This window comes from Corylus avellana, chromosome 7, assembly GCF_965113065.1.
Source record: "Corylus avellana chromosome 7, dhCorAvel1.hap1.2, whole genome shotgun sequence".
In the NCBI taxonomy this organism is placed as follows: Eukaryota; Viridiplantae; Streptophyta; class Magnoliopsida; order Fagales; family Betulaceae; genus Corylus; species Corylus avellana.
In genome coordinates, this window is record NC_142496.1 from 8962630 (window position 1) to 8972194 (window position 9565).

The window sequence follows — 9565 nt, forward strand, 5'->3', positions numbered from 1 at the left end:
AACTCACAATTTGAGTATTAATATATTATCACTATAATTTATATGATTATATCACATGATCAATTGATCATTAAATCATTTGATTACATAATAACAAATTATGCATATATAATATGACATAACACATAAGTATACCAATTCATTTTAATACAACAATTAAGTATCTAGAGACTTAGTTCCAATGTATGTTATAAATTATATATATATATATATATATATATATATATATATATATATATATAAGATCAATACTTAATCATATGATTCAATGACAATTCAAATATTTTATTCAAGTTAATCATATTATTAATGTACAATGATAATGTGATTCGTATAATATCAAATTAAGTAATTGGCATTAGATTCAATAATGTGTTACTTATAACCACAATTGAAATATTAATGTATTATCATTCTAATTTATATGATTATATAATAACAAATTATACATATATAATATGACATAAGTTATAAGTATACCAATTCATACTAATACAACACTTAATTACCTAGAGACTTAATTCCAATGTATGTTATAAACTTATAAGTCTATATATGTTATAAATTATAATTATAGATATATGCATATGAATAATATAAATGTATAATATCAATACTTAATCATATGATTCAATGACAATTCAAATACTTTATTCAAATGAATCATATTATTAATGTACATTGATAATGTGATTCATATAATATCAAATTAAGTAATTGACATTGGATTTAACAATGTGTTACTTATAAACACAATTGAAGTATTAATGTATTATCATTCTAATTTTAGTAATATTTATATCACATGATGAATTGATCATTAAATCATATGATTATATAATAACAAATAATACACACACACACACACACACACACACACACACACACACACACATATATATATATATATATATATATATATATATCATATGTTTATTTGAACTTCTTTTATTTGTTGTGTTGAACTTTTTTCATATGTTGTGTTGATTTTATTTATTTATTTATTTTTAAGTTAACCAGTTATGATTAAGTACAAGTAAATGTAAATTTGGGGTCAAATATTTTTTATTTTTCAATATGGGCTCTTTTTATAGCAATTGGGCCTAAGAAGACATTAAAAATACAAAAAACAAATGAGGGTAAAAAATGCTATAGTAGAAAAAAAAAAAAAAAAAAAAAAAGCGCCAAAAAACACCATAAAAAAGCAAAAAAAAAAGCTCAATTTTAAAAAAGCGGTTAGCGGACGGTTACCTATTTCACTAACCGCTAACTGCCTAACGATTAGCGGTTGCGGTTAGTAAAATCTACTACCCGCTAAGGCGGTTACGGTTAGCGGTTATTGGCAATAAGCAATAACCGCTAACCGTAACCGTATTGACACCCCTAATGCTGGGGCGTACAGTATGTCTACAGAGCTGCCATTGTCTGTCAACACTTGGTAAATTGTAAAGTTGGCTAGAGCTAGCGTGATTACAAGTGGATCATCATGGGGATGTTGTACTTCTTGCGCATCTTCAGTGAAAGTTATATCAAACATCTGCTTTGATTGTCAAGGCTTCGGGGATTTAGTTGGGCGGTCCGTAATGTACACCTCCATTGCTCAGAGCCGCCGTTGTATGCCTTTCTCATAGCGTTTGTGGGACTGCCGCCTACGAATCCTCCGAAAATCGTTCTGATTTCTCCTCTTGCGATAGGCTGGGTTGGTTGTTCTTCTTGATGGTTCTTTCTTGGATTTGGAGGTTGACGTATCCCAGGACGTTCATTTTGTTCTCTTCTGTGCTGGAACACCCTATCAATCAGCCTCTCCAACTGGTAGCAGTCTTCTGTGTCGTGCCCTATGTCCTGGTGATATTCATAGTACTTGTCTGATTTTCTTGCTTCTGGGGTGATCGTATGGGATTTGGCCAACGAAATGCCGGGTGATTCCGTACCTGCATTAACAAGTTAGATGTTGTACCTGGCACTGGAGGTTGGTGTTGGAGTTGGCCGTGTTCGAAGCATGAAGCAGGTGCACGCACCGGATATGTTTTGAATCGATTGTCCGCTTTACGAGGTCACAAACTACTCTCTGATTGTCTGCTTTCTTTCTTCCTTTCTGGGGTTTGTTGGGATTGTTCGGCGAAGGCTCTTCCTGTTTCTTTGCCATTGATGAATTTCTCGGCTCTCGCCATGAGCTCATCTAAATCCCTTGGGTGATCACGGCTTACATCGGCCATAAACGGATTGTAGGGCCATATACCACCCATCAAAACAGGGTGAACGATTCTCTCGTCTGGGTCGTCGACCATGAGCTTTTCTTTGTTGAATCGAGCCATATAGCTTTTTAATGACTTGTCACGTTCTTGCTTGATGGTTGGTAGATATACCGCCGGCTTGCGACGTTAGCGGTTTCCAATGAAATGAGAAAGGAAATTCTTACCAAGTTCAGCAAAGGTTCCTATTGACTGGGGTTGCAGATTGCTAAACCAGTGCTTGGTAGCTCCTTTTAGGGTGAGGGGAAATGACCAACAAAGGATTAAGGACTGCTAAACCATCGATGCTGCTGCTCCGTCGAACCCCAACATAGAGTTGGTTGACAAATTAAGAGTAGAAAACATAAAAAGAGCACTTGGCTCTATCCCAACTCACAAAATGCACTCGTTCTTAACCAATTTAATGAATTTGTATGCTAAAGGGAGATTTAGATCTTATGGGTAATGTTGAGACAGTTATTAACCTTGATAGCAACGTGATTCAAAGCCTGCTAAGAATGAAAAAATGATCAGTAGTGACAGACGGCGAGATGGGGGGTGTGGCGGTTGTGCCACCTCCGATGCCTGAGTGAGAGTTTGATTATGACAAGAGTAATAAAATAAGAAAAATAATGAGCAATAATAATTGAGAATAATAAGAGTAAAAGCCTGAGTACGTATCTGTATTGTAGGTGGCTCCCCTTTTTATAGAGGCTGTGAGGGAGTGAACTCTAGTGGGACTCTCACTAGACTCTCTTGAGTCGTGGGAGTGGTTGAAAACCGATATTATCCTTTGAGATAGTATGGGAGCTTTAAGTAGATAGGATATTGTGCACTTAGACTCCTTTTAGGAGAGATTTAGTTGGCTGCTCTTTGATTTGGGTTGTTACTCCCAGATTGAGTTGTTTGGACAGTTATCGTGCTCCCTTAATCATAGGGTTACATGATTTTGCATGCAACCATTTTGGTATGGTGCGTAACCGCATGCTTGAGTGTGGACCTGATATGATTAGATGATCATATTAGGATTTGTTGGGATTTGGGCTTTGTGCCTTGGTGTTTTGGTGAGCTGTGGGCCTCTAACTGGAGTGGACCTTTTGGTTTGAGCTTTGGGATATATTTTGTATCAATAGGTAACATAGCGTAAGCCCTTGGCTTTCTTATTAGACTATTGATGGAGGGTCTATTGTTGTTACCGATATGTGAGAGAGAATAAATCTAAGGAGGGGTTCAGCGGCTGGTGTGGGGTGGGCGGCGGTGTTCTGCGGTGGGGTTCGATGGCTTCTGGTTGTGGGGTCAGCGGCGTAGGCGGGACCTTCTGGCTGGGCAGCAGCGGTGGTAGAGTTAGCCGGTGGTGGTGAAATCTGAAGGGGAATACATCTGAGAAGAAGAGAAACAGATAAAAAAAAAAAAAAAAAAAAAAGATGTGTGTGCGTGAGAGAATTTTTTAATAAATTTGGGTGATATTCGGTGTTTTTGTTTTATTTTCTTATGGTATACCGGGTGATGTATCAATGTTTAAATGGAATGCACAAAAGTGGAGTTTTGTGCAACATCCCCATAGAAGCAGCTCTCTTGTAGCTATATTCTTGACCAAGGCAAACGTGGCACCAAAAATTAAGGGTTAATTATTTTCTTAATACTTAGGTTTTCACCTTTTTATTTTTTTATTTTTTTATTTTTTATTTACATAAGTTTCAATTCGTATTACATATGGTACATGACTTATGAGTAAATATCAATTTCGTACATTTGTCACCATTCTGTCAACTAAACTAACGGACAGTCATAGGGTGGTTTCGACCACCCTTGCGGCCCGTCTGGGGGTTACCGAACCACTCCTAAGGCCCTTGGGGATGGTGCAGCCAACTCCAATGACCAAAACTATCTCCAAAAACTGTGGGGTGGTCAAACCACCCCCATGGCCTCATGGGGGTGGTTCGACTACCCCCAGACCGGTCGTAAGGGTGGCCAAAACCACTCCAATTGCAGTCCGTTAGTTTGGCTGATAGAATGATGATGGGGGTACTAAATTGATATTAACCCATAAGTCAGGTACTATCTGTGATACAAATTGAAGCTTAGGTGGAAAGAAAATAAAAAAGTAAAAACCTAGGTTCTAAAATGGTAATGAACCCAAAAATTAAATTCTTAAGGTATTTTTGTCATTTTTATAGCATATATTGCAACCCTAATAGTAGATTGGAGGCACATTAGTCATTAGTAATGCTAGAAGTATTTTTTATGTCACTCTAAAAATTATGTGACTTTTAAAATCATAATTTGATTAAAATTTAATAGTAATCATTAATCAATTACAAACTCAATCATAATTTTAAAAGTCACTACAATCTCACTTTTTTTTGACATGTCGGCATAAGGGGAGGGAGATGGGGGATTTGAACTAATGACTTCCAGTTCTCTATACTCATTTAAAACCACAAAGGATTCATAAAAAAAATTAAAAATTAAAACCACAATTGGATTAGGAGGAATCTTTATTGAATTTTAATCCAATAATGATTTTAAAAGACACATATAGGTATAAAAAAATTGGTGTAGAAAGTGGGAGTATTTGTAACATTACTGTTACAAAAATTAAGGCTCCATTTGTTTCTACGTAAAATAGTATGACTTTGTTAATAGCGTGGACCACCAGAGGTCAAACTCAATCAGATTGTTAGTATGTGATTGTATGCGGTAATATTAGAGGCGCTGGTATTGTACTACGGCTCCCTTGGAACATCGCCAATCCTACTAAGAAATGATTAAAGGATTAAATAAACCATATAGAGTTGAACTATGACATTATTCTCTTATTACAACATATATTATGTTGATGACAGTTTTCCGAGAGGTGATGTGGCGGTCAATCCAAGAGATGCTAAGTTACAAAAGAGGGAAATAGGATAAGAGCTTGCCTGGGTGTGCCGGCGAGGGATAGCTCCAATGCCTAAGCCAGTTGGTGATTTGAGAGAAAGAGAGTAAGTTGGCAAGAATAGCTTGAGAGTGATTGACCAAAATACCTGGTGGGAGCTTCTCTTTTATAGGCATCAATGAGTGGTTAGCATTCGCTGATTCTTGGCCCCACGTCCCCAAGGATCCACCTTGCGCAATGTTGGAAGGGTTGATCATGTGATCGTGGGCCAACTCTTGATCATGGGATTGTGGAGTTGGTTTATGGCTTGAACACGTTCATGGCGAACGTGGGTGGTGCTCCTAGCTCGGACGTGCTTACACGTGGCTTGGTTCGGCGTTGCAAGCTAGACCACGTTCTCAATGAACGTGGCTTCTCTTCTTAGGGATTGTGAGTTTCCCGTTTCACCCTTGGTGGGTTGACATATTTGGATCAAGGCCTTTACATGATGGGCTGGCTTAAGGTAAATAACCTTGGAGGCCTATTGGGTATTATGTGGCAAATCCATTACCCAACATATTATATCTATATTAATGAGCAAATGATGAACTATAACATTATATTGCTACATGTGATTTACAAATATTGAGTTCCCTATATGATAACTTGTACGTCATGTATATTTATACTCACTAAGACGTGGACTTGCACTTGTATCTTTTTCACCTGTAAAGCATGTGTTGTTTTATACACAATTTAGTTAATGATGGAACTTGAGAGGCTCCAAGTTCTCTTGAAGGACATAATCAAGTTATTTTTTAGGAGCTAGATTCTATAGGCTAAAGAGTATGTCGGACGAGGATGAAGACACTCCCCATGAGTCGATTATGATCATTTATCTACTATATCTTCTTAAGACTACGCTTTGAAATTAACTGTCTTTATGACTCATAGACTCAATTATGCTTTGATGAGTGATATTTATGTTAGGGGAAAATACACTTTACCCCTTAAAATATCCATGCATTTGCATTTTGGCCACAATATTTAAAAAGTGATGAAAGACCCCCACATTGTATTTGACATTGGCAAAAAACACCATCCGTTCATCAAATCCGTCTATTTGGATGGAAATCAAGTCACATCTGTGGCACTTGACATTTTTCAACTGAAACTTTCAAAAATGCCCTCGAGGGTAAATTATAAACATAAATTACTTCGGGGGGTAAGTGTAAACATAAACATAAACATAATAAAATAATAAAAACACTAACCCTAAAACTTAAACCAAAAAGTTTATATTGAAATTAAAAAAATAAAAATAAAAATTAACAGAAAAAACCAAAAACTAAACCTAAACTAAAAAAAAATTAAATTAAACTAAACCTAAACTTAAAACAAAAAGTTTATATACAAAATAAAAAATCAATAAAGAAAAAATAAACCTAAAACACACAAAAAAAAAAAAAAATAGTGGGGTGTGGCCAAGCCATTTGAGGGTTCTTCGGCCCCCTCGATTTGGCCAAGGGGGTGGCTTGGCTACCCCCATGGGGTGGTCCGACCACCTCGTATGCCCGAATGGGGGTGGCTGAAACCACCCCAAATGGTTTTGGGGGTGGCCGAACCGTCCTCATTCGGTCGGTCTGGGGGTGGCGTGGCCAAAGGGGATGGCTCGGTCATCCCCCAATTTTTATTTTTATTTTTATTTTATTTTATTTTTGATTTTAATCTTTTTTATTTTGTACATAAACCTTTTCTTTTTTTTTAAAAAAAAAATAGGTTTTTTTTTTTTTTTTTTTTTTTTTTTTTTGAAGTTGGTTTTGGTTTTCGGTTTTTTATTTTTTATTTTTTGTTTTTGTTTTTGTTTTGTTTTTTGTTTTTTTTTTTTTAACACTTTACCCCCGGAAGTCATTTATGTTTACACTTTACCCTCCGAGGTCATTTTCGAAAGTTTTGGTTAAAAAAAGGTCAAGTGCCACGCACGTGACTTGGTTTCTGTCTAAATAGACGGATTTCTTAGACAAATTGTGTTTTTTTGCCAACGTCAGATACATTGTGAGGGTCTTTTGTCATTTTTTAAACATTGGGCACAAAAACACAAATATGTGGATACTTCAGAGGTTCAAGTGTATTTTTTCCTTTTATGTTATGATGTTTTAGATTCACTTTGGTTTGTTAAAGAATTATGGTTTAACATCACTTCGGTTTGTTAAAGAACTATAGTTTAATTTAGTAACTATCTCAGTGTACAAGTGAAAAGTTTTTTGCTGCAGACTCTTTTCGGAGAGTGTGAAATCAAGTCACGTGCGTAGTACATGACATTTTTCAACTGACACTTTCGAAAATGCCATCGGGAATAAAGTGTAAACATAAATTACTTCGGGGGATAAAGTGTAAATATAAACATAAACATAATAAAATAATAATAATTAAAAAAAAAACACTAAACCTAAAACTTAAAACAAAAAGTTTATATTCAAAATAAAAAATTAAATTAACACAAAAAAAACCGAAAACTAAACCTAAACTAAAAAAATTAAACTAAACTAAACCTAAACTTCAAACAGAAAGTTTATATACGAATTAAAAAATCAAAAAAGAAGAAACTAAACATAAAGCATACAAAAAAAGAAAAAAGAGAAAAAAAAAAAAAAAGAAAAGTGGGGGTTGGCCAAGCCATTTGAGGTTGGCTCGGCCCCCTCGATTTGGCCAAGGAGGTGGCTTGGCTACCCCCATGGGGGTGGTCCGACCACGTCGTATGCCCGAATGGGGAGGCCAAAACCACCCCAAATGGGTTTGTGGGGTGGTCGAAACCGCCCCAAATGGGTTTGGGGTGGCCGAACTGTCCTCATTCGGTCGGTCTGGGGGTGGCTTTGCCAAAGAGGATGGCTTGGCCATCCCCCACTTTTTTCCTTTTTTTTTTTTTTTGGTGTTAGGTTTAGTTTAGTTTAGTTTAGTTTTTTATTTTTTTGGTTTTTTATTTTAATTTCTTTTTTATTTTGTACATAAACCTTCTCTTTTAAGTTTTCGGTTTATTTATTTATTTTTTTTGAAGTTTAGTCTTAGTTTTAGTTTTCGGCTTTTTGTTTTTGTTTAGTTTAGATTTTTTTTTTTTTTTTTACATAAGCTTTTTTGTTTTTTTACACTTTACCCCCCTGAAATCATTTATGTTTACACATTACCCCCGTGGTAAATTTTGAAAGTTTTGGTTAAAAAAGGTCAGATGCCACGCACGTGACTTGGTTTCTATCCAAATAGACGGATTTCATAGACAACTTGTATGTTTTGCCAATATCAGATACATTGTGAGGGTCTTTCGTCACTTTTTAAACATTGGGCGCCAAAACATAATGCGTGGATACTTCATGGTGGTAAAATATATTTTTCCCTTTTATGTTATGATGTTTTAGATTCACTTTGGTTTGTTAACGAATTATGGTTTAACATCACTCTGGTTTGTTAAAGAATTATTGTTTAATTTAGTAACTATCTTAATGTAAAAGTGAAAAGTTTTTCACTGGAGACTCTTTTTGGAGAGTGTGAAATCCTTGAATCTCTTAATCTTTGTAAAATTGAAATGAGAGGTGAACTATGAAGTTGATTACTAATTAATTAATTTTACCGAGGCGTTACAATAATCGTGTCACCTAGGGTGTCACAGTCGCAGTAGTGCTCGAGCTTCTCTTCTTTTGTATATCAATTTTTTTTCAGTTTTTTTTTTTTTTTTTTTTTGTTGGTGTTTTTCAGTTGTTTGGGTTTTCCTTTTTCTCGTTTTTTATTTATTTATTTTTATATTTGTTTTTTATGAACTAAAAACCACTAAAGTTATCAAATTACAATTAGAAAACATTGTAGTATGCAATCATTTGACATAAGGCCTCATTCGAATGTTTTTATTTATGTCAAGTTTTTTTTTTTGGTGCCTTAAGTTACATACGTTGATATGCATATGATAATAATGTATTTCACATTGGGGAATCATCAATTCAACTTTAATAATCCGTTTGATTTTTTTTTTTTTTTTTTTTTTTAAAAAAACAAACTTATTCAAAATAGAAAAATCTTTAGGTGTAAAGAGGCTAAAATAAAATTTTCTATTTGGGGTTTTTTATAATAAAGTTTGATTTTTATAATAAGGCCACAGGGGTAAGGCCAATAGGAGGCCAGACTTAATATTTTGGCTTTAATATACATATAAATAGAAATTTTCATAAGAGGGGAGAGGTCATGGCCCTTCCGATCCCCTCCCTACCGGCCAACTACTTGTTCTCTTGTAAATCACAGAAGATAATGACAACTACGCTAAAATTTGGGCTTTAAAATACTCGGCTCAAACTACGGGCTACAAAACACAAGTCCAAACATCATAGAAATTTCCATAAGAGGCCGAATTGTCTCAATTCTTTGTTTTCTACTTTCTTTTTTTTTAATCTAAAAGGCAAACGGAGTTTTATCTAGACGTGACTTGGGGTGTCAA